The following is a 23720-nucleotide window of genomic DNA, read 5'->3' on the forward strand; positions in this document are numbered from 1 at the left end:
ACCAGCCCTGGGCCCAGGAGGCCCAGATACCAAATCTGGCCCCAGACACCAGAGAACCCACCCTGTTTACTCCACAAAGAACAAGGATACTTGACAATTACTAGCTGTGTGACCCTAGGCAAGTCACTTAACCCCAATTGCCTCAACAAAAAACAAAATAAAACAAAAAGTCTTCACAAGAAATTCACAGAAGACAGGGCTTAACTGAATATGAAGGGATGCTATCTGTAAAGCATTTATGTTTTGTTCTTTGTAGGGCAGACGGGGTGAGATGTCTTATGTCTGGGGCTGGATTTGATCTTGAGGCCTCCTGGGTCCAGGGCTGGTGCTTTGTCCACTGTGCCACCTAACTAATCCACCTAACTAATCCATGATGACATCATTAAAATAGGGTTGAGGTGTAGGAGGAATAAACTGGGGGAGGGAGAAGGGGAGAGATGATCTGGGGAGAAGTAGTTCACATGAAGGAAACAAGAAGCTTATGGAGGAGAGTAGAAGAGGGGGAAGGAGTTGGGGAGTGAGTGAATCTTAATATCATCAAAATTGGCTCAAAGAAGGACTAACATACATACTCAAGTAGGTATAATAATATATTTTTGCCCTGTGGTGGGGGGGGGAGGGAGAAAAGGATGGGGGAGAAGGGAAGGAGGAAAGGGCAGATTGGGGGAGACAGCAATATAAAGCAAAACATTTTTAAGGAAGATGAAGATGTTCTACATTACTGCATCGGTATGACATATTGAATTGCTTGATCTCATAGAGAGGGTTGAGGAGGGAGGGAGGAAGAAAAAAGTAGAACACAGAATTAGCTCAGGGACCCTGATCTCATTGGAGTGGGCTCATGAAGGGAATAGCTTTCATACCCAATTGGGAGGAGCAATCTATTTAACCCTGCAGGAAAATAGGAGGGGAAGAGGACAAGGAAGGAAGGGTGAAAAAAGGGAGTGCAGAGTGAGGGAGAGCATAGTCAGAAGTAAAACACCTCTGAGGAGGAATAGGTAAAAAGAAGATAGAGTAAATGTCATGGGAAGGGAGTGGGATGGAAGGACATAGTTACGATGATTGATTATAATGGCAAAATGTATGGTGCCTACTTTGCTGGGCTTTTATGAAGAAAATTTTCTGTCAAGCTTAAGGTACTATATAAAGGTTATGATGAACAAGATACTGTCAGAAAGACCTACATGAACTGAAGCAGAGTGAAATGTACTGTATATAAAATAACAGCAGTAGTGGGGGATGATCTGCTGGGAAGCATGTGGTTATTTTCAGCAAGGCAATGATCCAATATAACCCTGAAAGACTTATGAAGATTGCAGCTCATCTGCAGAGAAAGAACTGATAGTATCTGAAAACAGATGGAAACGCATTTAAATTTTTTTTTCATTTCCTCTTTGACAATTCCTTAATCTTAAGTTTGGGGTTTTTTGACTGTTTTCTCTCACAACTAGCTAATATGGGAATTTTTCCATGAATACTGATGTATAACTTATTTTGAATTGCTTGAGTTCTTGTGGGTGGAGGGTGGGAATGGACAGGGGAAGAGAAGTTGGAACACAAAGTCTTGTAAAAATTGGTGTTAAAATTTTGTTTTTACATATATTTTGGAAAATAAAATTCTATTCAGAATAAAAAATAATAATAATAAAAAAGAAAAGAAAAAAGAAATTAATTCAGTTCAATCATTAAAATTGTTTGAAACACCTGTAAAAAAAAAGAACAAGGATACACAAAAAATAAATGCTTTACAAATACCATCCCTTTATATTCTGTTCAGACCTGTTTCCTCTCTGTATTCCTTGCTGAAAAAGTTCTTATGAGTTGGAAGTATTATTTTCTCATTTATGACTATAAACAATTTAACCTTTTAATGTCCCTTGTGATTTCTTTTTCCTGTTTACCTTTTTATGATTCTCCAGGATCCTGTATTTGAAAGTCAAATTCTCTATTCAGTTCAGGTCTTTTCATCACAAATGCCTGAAAGTCCTCTATTTTATTGAAGTCCCATATTTTCCTCTGAAAGAATATTCACAGTTTTGCTGGGTATGTGATTTTTGGCTGTAGTCCCAGATCCTTTTCCCTCTGGAATATCATATTCCATGCCCTCTGGTCCTTTAATGTAGATGCTGCTAGATCTTGCTTTATCCTTATTGGAGCTCCACAGTATTTGAATTCCTTTTTTCTAGCTGCTTGCAATATTTTGTCCTTGACCTGGGAGTTCTGCAATTTGGCTATAATATTCCTGGAGGTTTTCCTTTTGGGATCTCTTTCAGGAGGTGATTAGTAGATTCTTTCAATTTCTATTTTAGCTTCTCCTTCTAGAATATCAGGGCAATTTTCCCTCACAATCTCTTGGAGGATAGTGTCTAAGATCTTGTTTTATCATGGTTTTCAGGTAGTCCAAAGATTTTCAAATTATCTCTCCTGGATTTATTTTCCAGGTCAGCTGTATTTCCAAGGAGATATTTCACATTTCCCTCTATTTTTTCATTCAATTGGATTTGCTTTACCATGTCTTGGTTTCTCATAAAGTCACTAGCTTCCCTTTGTTCAATCCTAATTCTTAGCTAATTATTTTCATCAAACAGTTTTTTAATCTCCTTTTCCATTTGACTTTTCAAACTGTTGAATTTTTCTCATGACTCTCCTGCATCGCTCTCATTTCTCTTTCCATTCTTTCCTCCCTCTCTCTACATCTTCTTTCTTTCTCTCCTACTTTCTCTTAAAAGTCCCTTTTGAGAGTGTCCATGGCCTGAGACTAGTTCATATTTTTCATGGAAGCTTTGGGTGTAGGGGCCCTGTGGTTGATTTCCTCATCTGAGACTGCACCTTGATCTTCCTTGTAGCTGAAGAAGTTTTGTATAGTTCTGAACTTTCTTTGCTTGTTCATCTTTTATTTGATTTTAAACTCTCCACTGTGGGGGGGGGGAGTGGCAGCTGTTTCTCTGCTCCACTCCTGTTCCCAGCTTCAGGGGGTCCCAGGTGTTTTGGTTTGAGGAAGGGCAGGTTTTACTCTCACCTGGCCTGTTCTCTGGTCTGGAGATAGCCTCAAGCCTACTTATTAAACAACCAACCAGCAAAACCTTCTGTAGTGTGGTTCTTAGTTTTGGTGAGCCTGTGTACCTCCCCCACCTGGGCCTCCCACCACTCAGGATTTCTTCCTGGTTCCCTGATGGGGTGGGACAGCTGAATTCCTCCCCTGGTCCTGCTGACACCCCTGAAAATTACCTCCTGGGCAGCCAATCAGCTCTCTAACCCAAACACATGCTCAGTTCTAGAAGACAATGCTGCTGTAGCTGATTCAGAGGCTTTGGGGTAAATTCCTCCAGTGGCATGTCTGGTGTGTCTGTCAGCACAATAGTGAGGTTTGACTTTACTTGTGCCCTAGAATGGCCCCCTGAAATCTATCTATAGCTGGAGAATAATCACAGCCCATATTTTTGTGTGTTTTTCTGCTCCAGTGGTTCTTTTATTGCTGTTTTGGGGGTGATTGTATCAGTAGCTCTGTGTGTTTAATGTCTTTCTTCCTACCAATCATGATTTCTAGAAGAGCTCCCAATGACATACTGTCAAACCAATCAGAAGTAAGACACATCTAAAGATAAAAACCCCAGTCGACTCTCACTACTAGTCTTTTGGCACAAAATGGAGGCAAGCCAATGAGTCCCCATTACCATTTTGCATGCCCCAGCTAATAATGGATATCTCAATTGGACAATTATCTCTGCTTGCCCTTTGTTAAATTCTAGTACCCACATTTTAATGGCAGCAATGGAATTGAAGTATAGTGAATCTAATTGCTCTGCCCCCCACCAAGACTCGTGTTGAACTCCCTTTTTTTTTTTTTTTGAGAACTTGCTGGTCATGTTCTTTCACCTGAAAATTGTAGTTTGTCCTTGTTTTCCTTTCACCTAAAATTCCACCATCTTGACTTTGAGGTTAAAGTTTTTTTGCATGTGAGAGAAACCACAGTGTCTTTTCTTTTCTGTCTTTGTGTATTGATGCTGTCTGAATTCCTGTTAGGCACTTCACTGGAGAACTGTTTTGGGGAGTTTCCCCAATTCCACCTAGTGATGGTCTTAGACTATTCAAACCCTTGAAAAATTGAAACCTAGTTCCAAAGATTTGGAGAATTTTCATTTTCCAAGGAGAACCATGGAGTTATTTTCAGGGCTAGAATCTTTTTTCTTTAAAAAAAAAAGTTCCCAGCTTACATCGAGGAATTGGAGAAAAGGAGTAATATTTTCCTTAGAGACCCTTATGTTTCAGTCTGTGTGTCTCCGAGTGTCTATAGAATGAGTCAGTAAGTGTTCCTGTCTCTTTTGTCATATTATCTATGTTTTGAATATTCTAAATTGTTGGGGGTATCCTATAACTTTAACTATAAAGGCAGATACATAACATTCATTGAAAGAGTTAATATTCCTAGCTGAGAGGTTCAAAAGGTAGTGCTTGTTTGGACCCAATAATCCTAGCTCTGCTTATCTCCAGATGTTCCATTCATCTCCTTTTCTACTAGTTTCAGAAGGTGAATAACTTTATTTTCTACTGAGAATGAACTTAACAAATGCTAACTCACAAATCGAAGCTAAGTACAAAAATAAATTTTGTGTTACCTCAGAGAAACAGCAGCTCAAGAGTAATTAGTTTTCCTCCTTTTAAGATTATAACTTCATTTGGAAAATTATTTGAATACTTCTTATATCAAGGTTTCCCTAGAGTGGCCTTAAAAGCAATCAATTTAAAATATCAGCATTTTATTTTTAAAATGTATGTCACCATTGTAAAAATTATTTGTATAAAGAATATTTGTAAGAATTGAAAAAGGCTTATTAATTACAAAGTATTAAGTCTTTCCAGATTCTGAAAATGAAGAGTAAGTAAACATAAAAAAGACAAAAAAAACTAAGTATAATTTAATTTGGAAAAGTTGATATTTGTAGATAACACAACAGATCTTGATTTTTAATTAAGGACTTTGTTTTTTTCTTCCTGGGCTCAGGAACCAAATCCTGTGCATCAACAAGAGCATAAACACCACAGGCCTCCTAAAATGTTATTTTTGTAATTATTAAGAACATTTTAAAGGAAATTATTCCACAAATTTCTTCATATATTGGAACTAGGAAAATGGACTTCAGGTTTCTATCATCATTTGGGAGAATGAGAGAAACCTGAGGTGCTTTATTCTCTTTAAAGAACACATAGAATGTAACTAATCAAGCAAAAATATTTAATTCTTGTTGGTATATTAGTAAAAAAAATCCAAAAATAGAACCACTTAAGTTGAAATTAACCACATGATTTTTGAAAGTAAGGTGAACAATCAGATATAGGTTATATATGTGCAGGTATGTAAAACTTTACCACATTAATCATTTTGTATAAGCAAAGACATTTGATTTGTTTAACAATAATATGTGATAAACTATAAAGAAAATATTCAGTGGACTGAATATAGTCTGGAATAGGCAGATCTGCTAGAAGAAGCTACTATGAGAACCTGACTATTCCTTAATATCTAAGAGTAGAGATTTTCAGAAAACCACAGAAGTGCAGTAGGTGATATTCTCAGAAACTAGACAACTGTATGAGACATCTGAGCCCTAAAATATGATGGGTTGATGCAATGAACAGTGGAAGTGGATGACTTTTCTATCCAAAGGGGACTGCCTTTCCATGGATCCTGTTAATTTCTCTCCCCCTCATATTATTTTTATAATTAAAAACACCTAAAACTCAGAGAGAAAAACCCGTGAAGAAATGATAAGCACCTTCAGGTCTTTTTTATCCTGGTGAATAAATCTTGATATTTATAATTAGCATATCAGATAGTAATTTATTGAAGAAACTATCTCAGTTTTGGGGGCAGGAGGTGGCACAGTCGATAAAGCCCTGGTCCTGAATTCAGGAGGACCTGAGTTCAAATTCGACCTCAGACACTTGACACTTACTAACTGTGTGACCCTGGGCAAGGCACTTAACCCTCATGGCTCCACAAAACAAAACAAAACAAAAAAAAAACTATCTCAATTTCAAATTCTCAGAATCAAAGGAGGAAATGAGGAAAATTAATGTTGGATTATATTATTTATTAATGATGTTTCTATATGTATCCATCTGTTTCCTCTTACCCCTAAACTCCGAAGCTCAGGTAGTTTTTAAAGGGTGTAACCCAGTAAGGTAATTGTTTCCCAGATTCAAGGCATTGACCTGGGAAGACACCCTTACTTTTATTTATAAGATAAACAAAAGTAAGAGCAGGCTCCCTCATTGTTTTGTTTACTCAATAAACAAAAGCTAGCCTCAGCTAGATCTTTTCCACAGGACATGTCTCCTTATCCTTGCTACTCTCCTCATAAAGATTTGGGATGATCTAGTCTAGAAAAGGAAGACTAAGACAGTGACAATTTCAGAAAGGCTTGGAAAGATTTATATGAACTGATATGTAGAGAGGTGAGGAGAACCAGGAAAACATTGTGCACAGTGACAGCAATATTGTTTGATGAAGAACTGTGGATGACTTACCTATTCTCAGCAAAACAATGATCCAAGACAATCCCAAAGGATGAATGATGAAGCATACTATCCACCGCCAAAGAAAGAACTGATATTTATTCAACACAGAATGAAGCATGCTATTTTCCAATTTCTTTTATTTTTTCTTTTATTAAAGTTTGCTTATACAAAACGACTTATGTGGTAAAGTTTTACATAGCTGCACATATATAACCTATATCTGATTGTTCACCACCTCAGGGAGGGTGGTGGGGAGGGAGATTAAAAGGAGGGATATAACTTGAAACTGAAATTTTTCAATAAAATTTCATAATCTACATTAAAATATCTGATTTTAAAAACTAATTTCATTCTAATATAGTTGGACAGTTTTCTTTCTCTTTCAAAAAATTCTTGTGTTTCTTGCTATTGTTGCATGACCATAAGGAAATCTGTAGAACTCAGTATTTGTGTGGAAAGTTTGAGGTTTTTTTTTTTTTGCAGGGCAATGGGGGTTAAGCCCAGGGTCACACAGCTAGTAAGTGTCAAGTGTCTGAGGCCAGATTTTAACTCAGGTCCTCCTGAATCCAGGGCTGGTGCTTTATCCACTGCACCACCTAGCCACACCCACAGTTCATTTTTTAAATAAAAGAATGGTGCTCGCTTCAGCAGCACATATATTAAAATTGGAACGATACAGAGAAGATTAGCATGGCCCCTGTGCAAGGATGACACGCAAATTTGTGAAGCATTCCACATTTTTTTGTTTTAATTTGAATTGCCTGTGCAGAGTTCCTTATGCAGAGAAATAAAGCAGATTCAAGAAAAAAAAAAAGAATGCTTGTACATAAATGTTCTAATCTTACTGTAATTTGTAATTTTACTTCCCACTGTTTTTGAATCTTTTTGTTGCTTTGTCATCTTATCAATAATTTTTTACTCAAACTTTCTTCTTTGATCCTTTAATCTTTTAGCCTTTCACTTGTATTTACTTGTATTTACATGTTTTCAATATAACTCTTTGGTTCCTCTTCTATTGCTGTTAAAGATCTAGAAGATCTATCATGGCCAATCTCCTTATACTGGTGATCTTTGGAGCCTAGTCCCGGTCCCTTACCAGAGGAAACTGCAGGGTGAGTAATCTTGCCCCTGCTGAGGTTCCATTATCTTTTCCCTCAAACATACAAGCATTTTTCATCTCTATTAGTATTTCACTTTCTTCTGTCACATTATTTATCCCCACTACCTTCAGATGTTTTCTATTTTTTTCAGGCTAACAGGAAGTGGTGTCGACCACTTATTATAGGTGAAGGGAGAGTTCAAGTTGAAGCACTATCATAGGAAAATGGATTAGGGACAATCACAGACAGACAATGAGGCACAAGTTTGCAAATCTGCTTTCATTTCCAGCACCTGAAGCATAGAATATTTTGGGAGGCAGGTGGATGTTAAGTGAGTTTTCTAAGTACTTCAGTTATCCAATGGTATTTCGGGAATTTTTTTGACCTTGTGTTGTGTTTCTGACCTCCTATTTTATGGAATCAGCTTTAATTAATCTATACCTTGTTCATAATTACTTTTTTTCTGAGGCCATTCGGTGACAAAGGTTTGAGAAAAATACTTGTTTCACCATCTTGTTGATCATCTGAAAAACAAATTTAAATAAAAGACTAATTTTTTTAATTGCTAATAATAATATTAGGTAATCCTCAAATACTTTTACCAAACCTGTCTATTGCATAGTTCTCCATTTCAGAAACAAGTTTTGGGAATAGCTATTATGAGCATTGAACATTGCTACTCCATGTCACCTACCCTCTTCCCCCAAATTGCTGAGAATTTGTCTAGGATAAATTGTATAGTCTACAGCCTCTTTTCTGAGAGAAAGATAGAAGTAAAGATAAATTGAAGTAATTTATAAACACCTCTCTATACCACAAAATGCTATTTATTTTTGTGTTCAACAATATTTTCTAGAAAAGACAGCACATACTCAGTAATTATTTAACATGGGTTGACTCTTACAAGAAAACAGCACATTTTAAAACTAGCCCACAAAAGAAATTTCCCATAGTAACCTGAAGATAGCCTTTGGGCACAGGGTAAAGCTATTGGTTGTTTTTTCTCAATACTTGAAGTGCTAAATTTCTCAATACTTGAAGTGCTAAAATTCTTTTAACACTGTCAGCAGAAGCTACAGGATACTTCTTCCAAAACTGTAGAGTTGCCACTATCTGCAAGAGGAGGGACAAAAAGGGAGAACACTAATGTGGATCTAAAGAAAGTGAAACAATCTTCCAGCTTTAGAAAACTTAAAAGTACATTGGGGGGGGGCGGCTAGGTGGCGCAGTGGATAAAGCACCGGCCCTGGATTCAGGAGTACCTGAGTTCAAATCCGGCCTCAGACACTTGACACTTAACTAGCTGTGTGACCCTGGGCAAGTCACTTAACCCCCATTGCCCCGCAAAAAAAAAAAAAAAAAAAAAGTACATTAGGAAACATCTGTCTCACTTCAGTAAAAGGAGACCTCAGCCTAGCACAGACAATGTCCAGGCAAACCAGCCACAGCACAGATGAGCAACAGAGCAACAGAGACCCCTTGGTCCTGTCTCAGAATGCTAGTGGCATAGGAGGCCTCCAGCCCCAGAACAACAGAAATGACTAGGCCAGGCCACCCTAGTGCCACGAGTGATCCAGGAGCCCCTGAAGCCCCAACATAGAAGGCCAGTGACCAGGCCTGTGGCACACAGGGTAAGAAGCTTGGTACAGTACCCCTGTGCCCCAGGGGCAGAGATCAACTTTAAAAGTGATGAAATAGGCTAGCAATGAGTAAGAAACAGAAAAGAAGCCTGACCATAGCAAGCTACTATGATTACAGGGAAGAGCAAAACACAAATTCAAAAGAGGAAAACACTATCAAAATGACCACATGTGAAATCTCAAAGGGCAGTACAAATTTGTCTAAAGATCAAAAAACCTTCTTAGAGGAGTGCAAAAAAGAATTCTAAAAATCAAATAAGAGAAGGAGAAAAGAAATTGGGGAAATGAGTTATTAAGATACAGTCAACATCTTGTAACAAGAAGTACAAAAACTGAATGAAAAAAACAATTATTTAAAAAATACTATTTGACAAATGGGGAAAAAATTTCAGGTAAGAAAACAACTCCTTAAAAAATAGAATTGGTAAAATAGAAAAGGGAATGCAAAAGCTTACTAAAGAAAATAATGTCTCCAAATTAGAATGGTGCAGTTGGAAGTCAATGACTACATGAGACATAAAAATCAGTCAAATAAGATCTAAGAGATTACTTCAACTTTTCACGAGGACAATAATACAGTATGACCAGGTGGAATTTATGCCAGGAATTCAAGGCTGGTTTAATATTATAAAAACTACCAACATAATCTACCACATTGATAACAAATCTAATAGAAATAATTTTATTTTCTCAATAGATGAAGAAAAAAGTATTTTTTGAGAAGATGCAGCACCCATTCCTATGTAAAAATCCTTGTGAGTAGAGAAATAAGTGGAGTTTTCCTGAAAATGATAAGCAGTATGTATCTAAAACCATAAGCAAGCATAATATGTAATGGGGATAAGGTAGGAGCATTACCAGTAAGATCAGGGGTGAAACAAAGATGCACATTATCCCCACTATTATTGAACACTGTGCTAGAAATGTTAGCATTAGCACTGAGAAGAAAAAAAACTTGAAGGAATTAGAATAATCAATGAATAAACAAAACTAAGACTCTTTTCAGATTATTTGATGGCATACTTAGAGAATACTAGAGAATCAACTAAAAACTACTTCAAACAATGAAAAACTTTAGCAAAGTTTAAGGATGTAAAAGAAACCCACATTAATCATAAGCATTTTGAATATGGCCAACAAAGCCCAGAAGCTAGAGACATTTCATTTAAAATAACTATACATACTAACAGCAACAGCAGCAGGTGGTGGTGGCAGCAGGGGCTGCAGCCTTCTAGGTGAAATTTTTATCAGGTTGAAGCCTCTCTATATGAGATTGTCATTCCAGCATCTGGTTTAATCTCTGGCCTATTACAGGCAGGATTCCTTAAGAATCCAAAAACATGGCCATCTCAGGAACCATATGTTCTCCACCAGGGCAGCCTGTTCAAAAAGGGTCACTCCAGTTTTCACCAGAGCTTTCGGTTATGGGGACAGAATCACCCTCTTTGACCACCATGAACAGCACACATACAAAGACCTTTACTTTTGAAATTTACTTGTTCCAGGAAATATGCAAGACTCACAACTGTCCCAATGGAGACATTAAAGGGAAAAGAATCTCCTTCATCTGCTCTAATGATGCATCTTATGTCGATGCCCAGTGGGCATCCTGGATGAGTGGAGGTATTGCTGTGCCTCTGTATAAGAAACATCTCGTGTTTGAGCTGGTGTATTTCACTCAGGACTCCCAGAGCAATTTGGTCATTGCTGGCAGTGAGTATGTGAATCATGTAATGCCCATTGCTAACAAAATAGGGGTGCCATTTTTGCCCCTTACATCCATAGTCTATGACAGAAACTGAGGATCTAATCCAAGAGCATACTCCCCAGTTAGAGTGGAGCGATCAAGGGGCCATGTTCATCTTCACAAGTGAGATGATGGGAAGACCCAAAGGGATCCTAAGTACACATCAGAATCGAAAAGGGGTGATAACAGGGCTTGTTGACAAATAGGCATGAACAAAAACTGATGTTATCCTTCATGTCCTTCCACTATACCATGTCCATGGCATGGTCAACAAGTTGCTTTGTCCACTCTGGGTGAGAGCTACCTGTGTTATGCTGCCCAAATTCAATTCCAAAGAAGTTTGGGGAAAGTTTCTAAGCTCTGAAAGGATGGCTCAATGTTTTCATGGAAGTGTCCACCATTTATTCCAAATTGATGATAAACATTTATTATGATAAATAATAAAATAAAATAAAATTATGATAAACATTTGACCCAGCCTCACACCCAGGATTTTATATATGCAGTCTATAAAGAGAAAATCAGGTACTTGTGCAGTTATGCAGAACATCTTTACCTCCCTTGAAAGTGTTCTGCTTTTTACTGCTCTCTCCCCAATTCTGCCCTTCCCTCCTTCCCCTTTCCCCCGCCCCCCTTATCCCTTTCTCCTCCCTCAGGGCAAAAATATATTACTATACATACTTGAGTATGTATGTTAGTCCTTCTTTGAGCCAATTCTGATGATATTAAAGTTCACCCACTCCCCAATTCCTTCTCCCTCTTCCCTTCCCCTCCATAAGCTTTTTTCTTGTTTCCTTCATGTGAACAACCTCTCCCCAGACCATCTCTCCCCTTCCCTTTCGCCCAGTCCATTTCTCCTACACCTCAACCCTATTTTAAAGATGTCATAATGGGTAAATTAGGTGGCACAGTGGACAATGCACCAGCCCTGGACCCAGGAGGCCCCAAGCCCAAATCTGGAAAATGGTGTCAGGATCTGCTGCCCTACCACTGTCTGTCCTACACAGATGGAGGAATTTCACAGGACACACTTTGCTAGAATGTGAGAAAGTAATTTGTTTCTGGGGGACTCAGAGAGCCTTGCCTGACCTTCCTTAAGGCCAGGGCAGAGTCAGGAGAATTTCAAAGGAAATGTAGATTGGCCTTCCTGACTACCTAAAGGAAGTTAACTCACCTAAAACTACACCTACCTGAAAGCCTTTCCCCTCAGAGGGTCTTTCCTCTGGACTCTGACCTCAGCATGTAATGCTTGTGGACAACCCTGAAGTCCAATAAACCAATAGATTTGAATGATGCTAGGCAATTATTTTGAAGCAGCATGTAAGGGCTGCCTCTCCTCTGGACCACAGAGAGCTTACACTGTCTCACACTCTCTTTGCCTGCCACACTGAAGGAAGAAGAATGTGGCCTACTCTCTCTCCACTCTATCTTAGGTAATGTAGGGCTTCTGAACTTTTGGAGTCATGTGCTCTCTCTTTACTAATATTTAGTATGCTTTAACAAATGCTTAATGTCCAAGACTGGTGCTATAGCCTCTAATTTCTAAGTAATAATATATTAGAAATCCCAACTAAATTCCCTAAAACTTGGGGCATCCCCATATAATTTCAAATGACATAAGAGATATGGAATGACAGAGATTTGAATAGCACTGTCTAACCCCATGAAGGGTCTTCATGTCCCAGGTTCTTTGGGTACTCCATTACCTGGAGTAGAGTTGTGCATTGTCTCTGAGAACTCTGGGAATGAGAGCCAACCTTACACCATTCATGATCAAGGAGACCAGAATAGAGCTAAGGTGACTTTGGGCTCAGAGAACAAAGAAGGGGAAACTTTGGTGAGAGGCCCTACAGTATTTTGAGAATACTGGAACAAGTGTGAAGAAACCAAGAGTGCTTTCACATCTGATGGCTGGTTCAAAACAGGAGATATGCCTATGTTTAAGGATGACAGGTACTGGATCCAGACATCTGTGGACATCATTAAGAGTGGTGGCTATAAAACCAGTGCTCTTTAAGTAGAACTTATTGTGCCACCCAACTATTATGGACATGGCTGTCATTGGAGTACCAGATGTGACACAGGGCTAGAGGATTACTGCTGTGGTGAAGCTTCATGAATGTTGGTAACTTTCTCACAGGGAACTGAAAGAATGGACAAGAGGATACATGGCACCCCACACCATCCCTTCTGAAATCTTGTTAGTTGAGGAAATCACACTGAACCAGATGGGAACAAACAAACAAACAAAAAGATTTACTCAAACAATTTTACTCTGCTTAGCTTGTCCCAAGGCCTGGCCTACAGGTAAAGCCAGGGTGACCTCTTCATCATCATCAGAGTTTGAAGTTGCCAATTTGCTCTTGTGAGTCTCGCCACATCCTCTCCTTACTTTCTTAGAATGGAGGGCTATTTTTCATTTTCTCCTCCCAATCAGTATATGAGGATGTTTTACTGATCTCACTGTTTTAATAAGCCTCCCTTGTGTCAGTAGCAGAGCACCATTATAAAGGTTCCATATAGAAGGGGGAAAGTCAGCCATGGGGCTACTAGAATGCTTTTTTCCCCTCCAACAGCTCTGTACCTCTTGCTCAGATCTGGTCATCGAAGACTTTGAATTTGTTGCTGAGGATGGACTCAGTGGTGATGGCAGTGGTGGTGGTAGCCAGTTTCAAGTGAAATTTGTGCTTTGGATTGGAGTAAACATTTCAGTGGGGGTCTCCCTAGCCCATCAAGCAATATCAATTCAAAGAACTGAATTAAAAAAGAAAGCCCAAGAGCCAACCTGCTGTGTTCTGTTTACTTCCATGCATATAGGAGAGATAGAATGAGCCCATACCTGATATGCCATCATTCCACCTTCACCACAGTCCCATTCATTATGAACATTCATTATGAACAGGATATGAAGAGTCTGCCCAAACCCTTGGCCATTTACATTGGAATTGGCACAATTGCAAGGCATTTACAGTTTAAGCCTAGAATTATTTCTATTAAACCACATCTAGGCTAAGTGGCTATTACCTCAACACACACTGATGTAATTCTTGGCCTAAGCAGCCTGCTCTATAGACCATTTGGGAGTCAGTTCTGTTTAGAAGTAAGACAGTGGGGGGCGGCTAGGTGGCACAGTGGATAAAGCACTGGCCCTGGATTCAGGAGTACCTGAGTTCAAATCCAGCCTCAGACACTTGACACTTACTAGCTATCTGACCCTGGGCAAGTCATTTAACCCCCATTGCCCTGAAAAAAAAAAAAGAAGAAGTAAGAGAGTGGATGACACCATTAAGCTACAGCATAAAAAGCTGCCTTGACACCTTCATTTCCTGGGGAGCCATGTAAGAACTTTTGGGGAAGGGGGAAGAGTGGAGCCCTCATTCTCTTCCCTCCTACCAGCCTCCTCTCTCTGGAATGCTCATCCACCATACTGTTTAAATCTATCATCCTCAGGCCATATGCAACTCATCCCCAGATGAAATTGCTATTTAAATTAAACTTCTCTCCTTACCAAACCAAAAAACAAAGCAAAACAAAACAAAGCAAAGCAAAAGAATTGTAGACCATATATAATGTTTGGTATTCTACCTGCCAAGACAAACCCAGTGATTATAAGAACAGAATTACAAGGAACTTTTCACAAAAATAAAATCAGGTCTAAACAATTGGGAAAATATCAATTTTTCATTGGTAGGCTAAGCTAATATACAAAAAAATGACAATTTTGCCTAAATTAATTTACTTATTTAGTGCCATACCAATTAAACTCACAAAAATTTTTTATAGAGGTAGACAAAATAATAAAATTTATCTGGAAAAAGAAAAGGTCAAGAATATGACAGGAATTAAGGGAAAAAAATCAATAAAGTTAGCAATCATCAAAACGATTTTGTATTGGCTAAGAAATAGAGTGGTGGTTCAGTGGAATAGGTTAGTTACAAAAGACACAGTAGTAAATGGCTGTAGTAATCTACTCTTTGAGAAACCCATAGACTAGCTTCTGGGATAAGAATTCATGATTTGAAAAAAAACTGATGGAAAAGGAAAATAGTATGGCAGGAACTAGGCATAGACCAACAACTCACACAGTACATCAAAACAGGGTCAAAATTGGTGTGTTATTTAGACATAAAGGGGATAGCATAGGTAAATTGTGACAGGAAGTAATAGTTTACTTCTCAGATCTATGGAGAAGGGAAGTGTTTATGACCAAGGCAGAGAAAAAGAACATTATAAAATACAAAATTGATAATTTTGGTTACATTAAGGTAAAAAAAAATGCACAAACACAACCAATGCAACCAAGATTAGAAGGAAAAACAGAAAGCTTGGAAAGACTATTTTTATAGCCAGTGTTTAACAGGAAAACCTCATTTCTCAAATCCATAGAGAACTGAGTCAAATTCACAAGAATACAAGACATTCCCCAAAGGACATGAACAGACAGTTTTCAGTTGAAGAAATTAAAACTATCTATAGTCATGTAAAAGAATGGTCTAAATATCTATTGATTAGTGGAATGCAAATTAAAATAACTCTGAAGTAGCACCTCACACAAATCAGATATGACAAATTTTGACGATGTGGGGAAATTGGAATAGTACTGCATTATTTTTGGGGTTGTGAAGTGATTCAACAATTGTGGAAAACAATTTGAAACTATGATGAAAGGACTATAAAACTTTGCTTACCCTTTGACTTTCCAATATCGCTATTATGTCTGTACCCCAAATATATCATAGAAAAGGTAAAATTACCTGTACAAACAAACATATTTATAGCAGTTCTTTTTTGATGGTAAATAATTGGAAATTAAAGGAATGATCATCACTTGGGGAATGGCTGAACAAGTGGGAGGAGTAATCTATTTAACCCTACAGGAAAGTAGGAGGGGAAGAGGATAAGGAGGGAAGGGTGAAAGAAGGGAGGGAAGAGAGGGGGAGGGGGCAGTCAAAAGTAAAATACCTTTGAGGAGGAGTGGGGTAAAAGTATGTTAGAAAATAGAGTAAATATCATGGGAAGGGAATAGGATGGAGGGAAATAGTTATGATGATTGACTACAATGGCAAAATGTATGGTACATACTTTACTGGGCTATTGTGAAGACAATTCTTTGTCAAGATTAAGTTATGATGAACAGGATGCTATCAGAAAACCCTGGAAAGACCTACACCAATAGTGTAAGATGATCTGCTGGGAAGCATGTGGTTATTTTCAGCAAGGCTGAAGGACTTATGAAAATTGCAACCTAACTACAGAGAAAGAACTGATGGTATCTGAAAACATATTGAAACACATTAAATTTTCTTTCTTTGTCAAATCCTTAATCTGAAGTTTTGTTTTTTAACTGTTTTCTCACACAGTCTAGCTAATGTGGGGATGTTTTCCATGACTACTCATGTATAACTTATATTGAATTGCTTGAGTTCTTGGACTGTGAGGGGGGAAGGGAGTGAGGAAGAGAAGTTGGAACACAAAGTTTTAAAAAAATGATATCAAAATTTGTTTTTATGGGAACAGCTAGGTGGTACAGTGGATAAAGCACTAGCCCTGGATTCAGGAGGACCTGAGTTCAAGTTCAGCCTCAGACATTTGACACTTACTTGCTGTGTGACCCTGGGCAAGTCATTTAACACTCATTGCCCTGCAAAAAAATTGTTTTTACATATATTTTGGAAAATAAAATTCTAAATGACAACAACAACAAAAGTGGTGGTATATGAATGTAATGGATTACTATTGTGCTGTACAAAATGATGAGCTACAGGTTTAAAAAAACCCCAAAACATAGCAAGACTTATCTGAACTTGTGCTGAGTAAAGTAAGCAGAATCAGAACATTAAACACTGTAATAGCACCATTGTACTGTGATCAACTATAATAGACTTAGCTTTTCTCAGCAATACCATGATCCAAAGCAAGTCCAAAAGACTCATGATAGAAAATGCTACCTAATCCAGATAAACAACTATGGAGTCTGAATGCAGATTGAAGCATACCACTTTCATATTTTTTTCCTTTCAATTTTCCCTTTTATTCTGATTCTTCTTTTGAACGACTAATATGGAAATATTTTAACTTTATTGTATAGGTATAAGCTATATAAAATTGCTTGCTCTCATAGGAGTGGGAGGAAAGGGAGAGAGGGAGATCAATTTGGAACTCATAATCCTACAAAAATGGATGTTGAAAACTATCTGTGTATGTAATTGGGAAAAATAACATATTATTATTTTATAAAAGAAGCAAGCTACCAGCTTGCATTCTGGATAGAATTATATAGGACTGTAGGAAGCATAGTTGACTGCTGAGTAATGAACATAAAAACTTCTACACAGTAGTTCTATTCAGGGAATTATGAGAAACCTCTTTTTGGACTGTTTAAAATGGTTCTTGATTTCTCCTATGCGTTCTGTAAGGGTCAAATTTAATATGAGGAGAGTTAATTGGGTAGCTTGCCATAATATTGGGGTTCAGAAAATAATGAGGGACCTCTAGGTCCAAAGTTTCCTCCTTTCCAAACTGCCTTTTTAAGTTATTTCTCCTAGGCCAATAAAAAGGGAGATTATCAGCCTCTTTTCCACAAACAAATCAGATTTTATTAATGGGAATAAATATATAACAAGGGTGAAATTAATGAAGCTAAGGACAAGGGAATAGGGGAAGAGAAAAATGGATAAGCTCCCTGGCTCTAGCAAGAACTGGCTCAATCCACAAACTTGCTTCCAGCTCAGCAAATTCAAAGAGCTCTCCTTGTTTCTATTAAATCACCACCTGGGGTTCAGAATTTCTATGGAAGTCAGCTGTGCAGCCCCTCTTCAGTCTGGTCTTGGAAGCTCAACAACAGGAATAGAGCTCCCAGCCTCAGTGTTCTCTTTTCTACCTTTTCTCTCCCTCCCTGAAAAGGGAAGTCCTTCAATTTGCAAAGCTGAAATTTGTCCCTTTGGTGACATCATTAGTATATGTCACTCAGGGCAGGGCAGGTGTGGCCTATATCTAATCATCTCAAGTAGGTACTTAGTCAGTTTCTGAAACAATACTAGATCAATCAGGTGGGACCCCTGGACATCTGCCAAATTCCATTATTTTATCACATTCCCCCCTTTGTTTCATCAAGAAACAGGGTGTTTCCTTGATGAAACAGTAAAAAATAACAGAATATAATACCCTATGCTAACAAACAATATGTTAATAACAATATAGGAAAGGGAGAATTTTGTCCACAGGGGCAGTCCTTCATGGACCCATGCTTTGACAATGTCTACTGTGTAATTTAAGATTCTAAATGTGGATTCTAATCTGTTCCCCCAGTTTTGGGGGAAACTGACTAAAATCACTGATAAAACGAGTTTAGGTTTTTAAGGGTTTATTGGAAAATAGAAAGAAAAAGATTGAGAACAGAATTCCAACAGCCTGGCATTCCTATCTTTCCTCAAATTTCCTGTGAAGTCCTCTGCCGCCACCACCATCCAGTCAGGAACCCAAAAAGGCACGAGCTCTCCGTGCAGGCTCCCTTTCCTCCTTCCTGTCTCCTCCCAGACCATAGGAGGCTCCTCAAGTTGATTGGCTGGTAGCCTTGATAGACAGCACCCATGAGCAAATGTCATTTCCTGACGCCAAGGAAAAGCCACAATGCCTCTGAGGCATTTTCCTCATGGTGGAGCTTTCCCACAGCAAGTCTCCAGTAGGTGGCATCATTCCAATCATTACACTACAAAGCGGGGGCCTCTACAGATAATAGATATTACAGATGGTGTATATAATAACAGAAGGAAAAAACAAAAATGTTCATTTAAAGTCTTCTTTGAGTGTTGAGATGTCATCAGGGAAAATGGTTTCTGGTTGGGATTCTGGTTGTCTCTGGATACTTTTAATTATCTGTTTGACTGCTGGATTTTCACTAATCTTTAGTATAGCATTGTCAATGATCAAATTAAACAGTGAGAGTTCTTCAAAATATAACTCATATTTAAACTTGCTATATACCCCATATTACATTTCCCCCTTTGGAGGATACTTATAACCATATGCAATGCAGAGTTGAGGCAGTTAAGCAATCTATGACATTTTTTCCACCATGTGTCTGGATTAAGGCAAAATTGAGTAATGTGTCCATGATGACACCTGAAAATTTTATGGAAAGGTGGTTCCAAGACATCCAATAATTATGCTAGGCCCCAGATGGATGGATTCTGACCATGCCACCAGACTGAGTGAAGAAAAAAAAAGGCAAGTTAAGTTAAACCAAGTGCATGTGTTGGCTGCCGAATTCCATTGTTTCATCACAGTTCTCTCACATTAAGTCGATAGCTGAGCATGTCTTCTATTTTCTACAACTCTTCTTCACTTCCTATTGTGTTGTTTTTGTTGTTGTTCAAAAAAGGACTTCTCTTTCCCCCTTTTTAATTCTCCATTTGCTAAGAGGATGCTTTTTTTTCTGGGTCACCTTTATGGTATATATGTAATCCTTTAGAATCTGCCAATTTTTTCATATTTCTTTTTCTGGAGAGGTAAAGGATAATTGGTTCATTTTATGATATTGACAGAAGCAATATAATCACTCTTTAACTTTATTTTCTTGCCAAAAAAGCCCCATTTCCTTTCTTCACTGGTCATAGTTTAAGTTACTTTAATTACCTTTTTTACTCTTCTTATCATCCTCAATTTGCTCATATCTTTTTAAAATGTGGTCTTCAAGACTAGAATAAAATATTTCAGCATGATAATGCTTTCTATAGATTAGAGATATTTAAAACTATTGAAGAGCAGATTTATTTAAAGCAATCATTGGAACATATCATTTTAAATACGTACTGGAAATATCATGAGGTATTTTTGCATTTCTTGTTTTGTTTTTGTATTCCCTTATAACAACAAACTACTTAAGTTCAACTAAAAGCCTTTAGGACAGAGGTTCTGAACTTGCGTATACACATATGTGTGTATACATGTATGCATGTGTATATGTTTAAACATATATGTATATATTGTTGTTATTGTCAAAACAGCATTCTTAAAAGGTGTCTATAGATTCCCCCAGAAGTAAAAAATTTAAGAATCCATGCTTTAACCTTTTCATTGTGTCCTTTTGCCTAGACTTTTCATATCCATCCCTCTGTCACATTGCTTAAGTTTTGTTCTCAAGAGTAAATGCCTAGTATTGTGCCTATATTGAATTTCATGCTATTACAAGGTGTTCAGGTTTAGTCTAATTTTAGTTTTGTCTTCCACAGTATTAGCCACCTGACTTAATTTAGTATTTGTCAATTGGATTGGCATACTCTCAATGTCTTTGTCCAAATAATTAATAAGAATATTGAATAGAGCAAATCCCAGTACTTATCCTCATGGGATACCATTCAATACATTTCCCCACATTGATGCAAGCTCACTGGGGTTTTGCCTTCAAATTCTTCATTTGTCCACTTAACTGCAAGGCCTCAGAGTTGTCAGGAAAGCAAGAGGAAACACAAGAGTTTGGAACCAAAAAGGAGTCAAAGTCAGGAGCAGCAGATGCTGTATCAAGGCAATAATAGTGAGAATCTATGTGCTAGGTACAGACTAGAAATATAGAAAGCTGAGTGAAGTTCTTTTTATATAGAACTAAATAGGAATACTAATCTGAATTCTACCACTGGGGTAGTACTTCATGAAGGAAACTTTGCCTAATTTTATGTGTATGAACAGGGTTGGTCCAGAAGACTGGTGTGGAGCATCCATTTTCTAAACAAAAGTTCATAATTGGTTGGTAAGTAAGATCTTTAAGCAAGGGCCCCATTATCAGAAAAGTTCAACTCAAATGTTATGTTTCTGTGTCCATTAACTAAAACAACAAGAAACCTGCTTTGCATTTGCTTTGCATTTAATAATTATGATGACAGAGATAATAACAACAGCTAATATTTAAATAGCAATTTACAGTTTACAAAACACTTTAAAAATACTATCTCATTCAATTTTCACAACAACTTAGGGAGTTAGGTCCTTTTGCTATTCTCATTTTAGAGATAAGAAAACTGAGGCAAATGGAGAGAGTAAAGTGATTTGCCCAATGTCACAGAGCCAGTAAATATCTGAGGCTGGATTTTATTTCCTATCTTCCTGACTCTAAGTTAAGCCTTCTATTCTCTTAACCTTTATCCCTTTAAATATATGTATTCACATTGCCTGCTGACCCTCCCCCATGCAAAATTCGTGAAGGCTGAGGGCAAGAACTATTTATTTTTGCATCCACAGTACTTTGTTAATTGACACATTGGCACTTCATAAGTGTTTAGATTGAATTGAGTTAAATTGAGGGAAATCAAGTATATCTTGACACTAACATCAAGATCATAATTCCTTCATCTTTCAGTGAAAAATGAAACTCCAAAGGCTTTGTTCCTTATATCAAGGTAGATCCCATCTATAATTTTCTTCTTGTCTATAGTACCTGCCATTTTATCACAGAAAGAAAGTGAATCAATTCAGCATGACTTATTCTTGCAAAAGCCAGACCCGTTGTTTTATAATAATTTATCTTCTTCACGGTAATACCACATTGACTGTTTAATGATTTCTTTTAGTATCATTCCAGCTTATTGCTTAAAACTGATCTGTGCATAAAAAGGTTTATTTTTGTTCCTATTTTTTTTAAGTATGGGCAAAACATCTAGCCTTTTTAAATCCTCATGGATCTCTCCTGGCAAGTGATTTCTTCAATATTGTAACAATCAGGCCTGAAATAAAAGGTGATATTTCATTAATAATCCTAAAGGGTTGTATAATCAGCTCCTACTGACTGCAGTATGTCCATCTTCCCTACGCAGTCTTCAAGACATGTTTTCCCCTGTTGTTGCTAGGATGTCTTCTTTTGCATCACAATAGGACTGAAACAGCTAACAGTCAACCTCTGACTTTTGTAGCCTTACCCTTCTCACTATCCTTTGTTATCAGATTATTATTTTTTTCTTTTTTACGATCAAGGACACATGAAATTGCGTGTGTTTTTTAATCCATTTCTTTTATTGTTACCATTATAAATGTCTTTTAGTTGTCAAATCTCCTACCCTGTTTGAACTTTTTCCTCTTGGCCTTAAAAAGCCACCATAAATTTAACTTTCCCATTTTTTATTATTTTTTTTCCTTTGATTCCTATGTCCTATGTAGCATCTTCTATAAGTTTCTTCAATGACCACTGATATGTGCCAAGGGTAAATTTTTTTAAATTATATTTTTAAAATTCATGTTCTAGTGAGTTACACAAATTTATTTCAGCATTCTGCTTGCATCTTTCTTAATTCTCACTCCTAGAAGATAAAATGATAAACTGACGCCTTTCATTCTGACAAGGGATTTGTTGGTCAAAGAGCACAAAGCTGTACAGAAAATCCAATTCTGGCACTCATAATTTAAAAAAATGTTATATGAAGTTCATATAAAGAACATTCACTTTCTATGCTGTTAGATTTTCTCCCAAATTTTTTTTTCTCTAATTGTTACTCATATCATCTGGAAAATTTATTTTACACTTTATATTAGATAGATTTTAGTGAGGTTAAGAAAACTCCTTCCTTTGTAGCTTTAAAATGCCAAAAAAATGGATAAGTCCCATCTCTTTCCCTAAGGGAGTAGGAAGCTATCAAACATTCTACCCACACACAATCTCTCCAACTGAGTTGATACACATACCATTTTTGTTCAATGTCAAACTTCCATTAAACTCAGTGTCAGCTGAACAGCTCCTCAAATTTCCCTATAACTTCCATCACTATTCTGCTGACTGATTCTGAGATGTTGCCACTAAGTGTGTTCTCACTTCCTAGGCCCAGGGCTTGCTCCTGGCATTCTGGGATGGCCAGGCCTCATTGTGCCCATTCTATGGGTGGCTCTCCAGCTGGCAGCCTGCCCATTCAGCTGGTGCTGGTGGATATCACCACTGACCTGCTGTGCCACCAGCTTTCAAACCAGAATCAAGGGGCCTAAGTTGCTCCACTGTGGCCAAGAGCTTCCTGCTGACTTGGCTAGGCCCCCTCAGTGCAGAGCTGTGTTGTGAGCTACTCTATGCTCCCCTTTTGCCTGAGCGAGACCAGCCTTTTCTGAAGTCTTCCAAATAATTTCAAGTTGGAAGATTGTGTTTCTCTGTGTTTTTTTTTTTCCCCTATAGGTTTTGTAGTTTCAGAAGCCATGTAGAAGCTTGATTAAATGTTGTTTTTGAGGGACACTGGGGAGAGCTCAGGCAACTTCCTGGTTTCCCTTTGCCATCTTGACTTTGGGGAATAATAAGATTTAATTGCTAGAATCATGAAATCAACAATCAATCCTAGTGATAATTATGTTTGTTTTTAAAGAAAACCAATGATGTCACAGGGTGATGACATGCATAAATTTAAGTAACGCAAATTTTCACAGAGTCATTAGCCTCTCTCTTCCTCTAGAGTCAGCAAAGCCTGGTGGACAGACAAAATATAAAATGACTGAAGATGGACTGGGATGCATTGGATGACTTTGGCATCTTCAATGTCTGACCAAGCTCTAAGCACTCCACAGTGCCTGCTTCAGTCTTTTTCATGGACATTTGAACAAATTGTTCTCATCCACCCATTCTACTTGAGGAGTCTTCAGATCCTTGGGGTAGACATTCCCATAACTTACCAATGGGTTTGAGGCCTTTATCCTGGCTTAATACATATGCCAAGATGGCAGCTGCACATGCTGCAGCTTCTTGGAGCCACAGGT

At 37.7% G+C, this 23720-nt stretch overlaps 1 non-coding gene and 1 pseudogene across 1 annotated transcript; both read left to right on the forward strand.

Moving 5' to 3' along the window:
* The first annotated feature begins 7154 nt into the window (after nt 1-7154).
* LOC122752050 lies at nt 7155-7261 on the forward strand. Its single transcript, XR_006355854.1, has one exon. It is a non-coding gene; the product is annotated as a U6 spliceosomal RNA (small nuclear RNA).
* A 3358-nt stretch (nt 7262-10619) lies between these two features.
* On the forward strand, nt 10620-13289 carry LOC122747328 (annotated as a pseudogene).
* Nucleotides 13290-23720: the final 10431 nt, after the last annotated feature.

The sequence above is a fragment of the Dromiciops gliroides genome, chromosome 3 (genome assembly GCF_019393635.1).
Source record: "Dromiciops gliroides isolate mDroGli1 chromosome 3, mDroGli1.pri, whole genome shotgun sequence".
Classification (NCBI taxonomy): domain Eukaryota; kingdom Metazoa; phylum Chordata; class Mammalia; order Microbiotheria; family Microbiotheriidae; genus Dromiciops; species Dromiciops gliroides.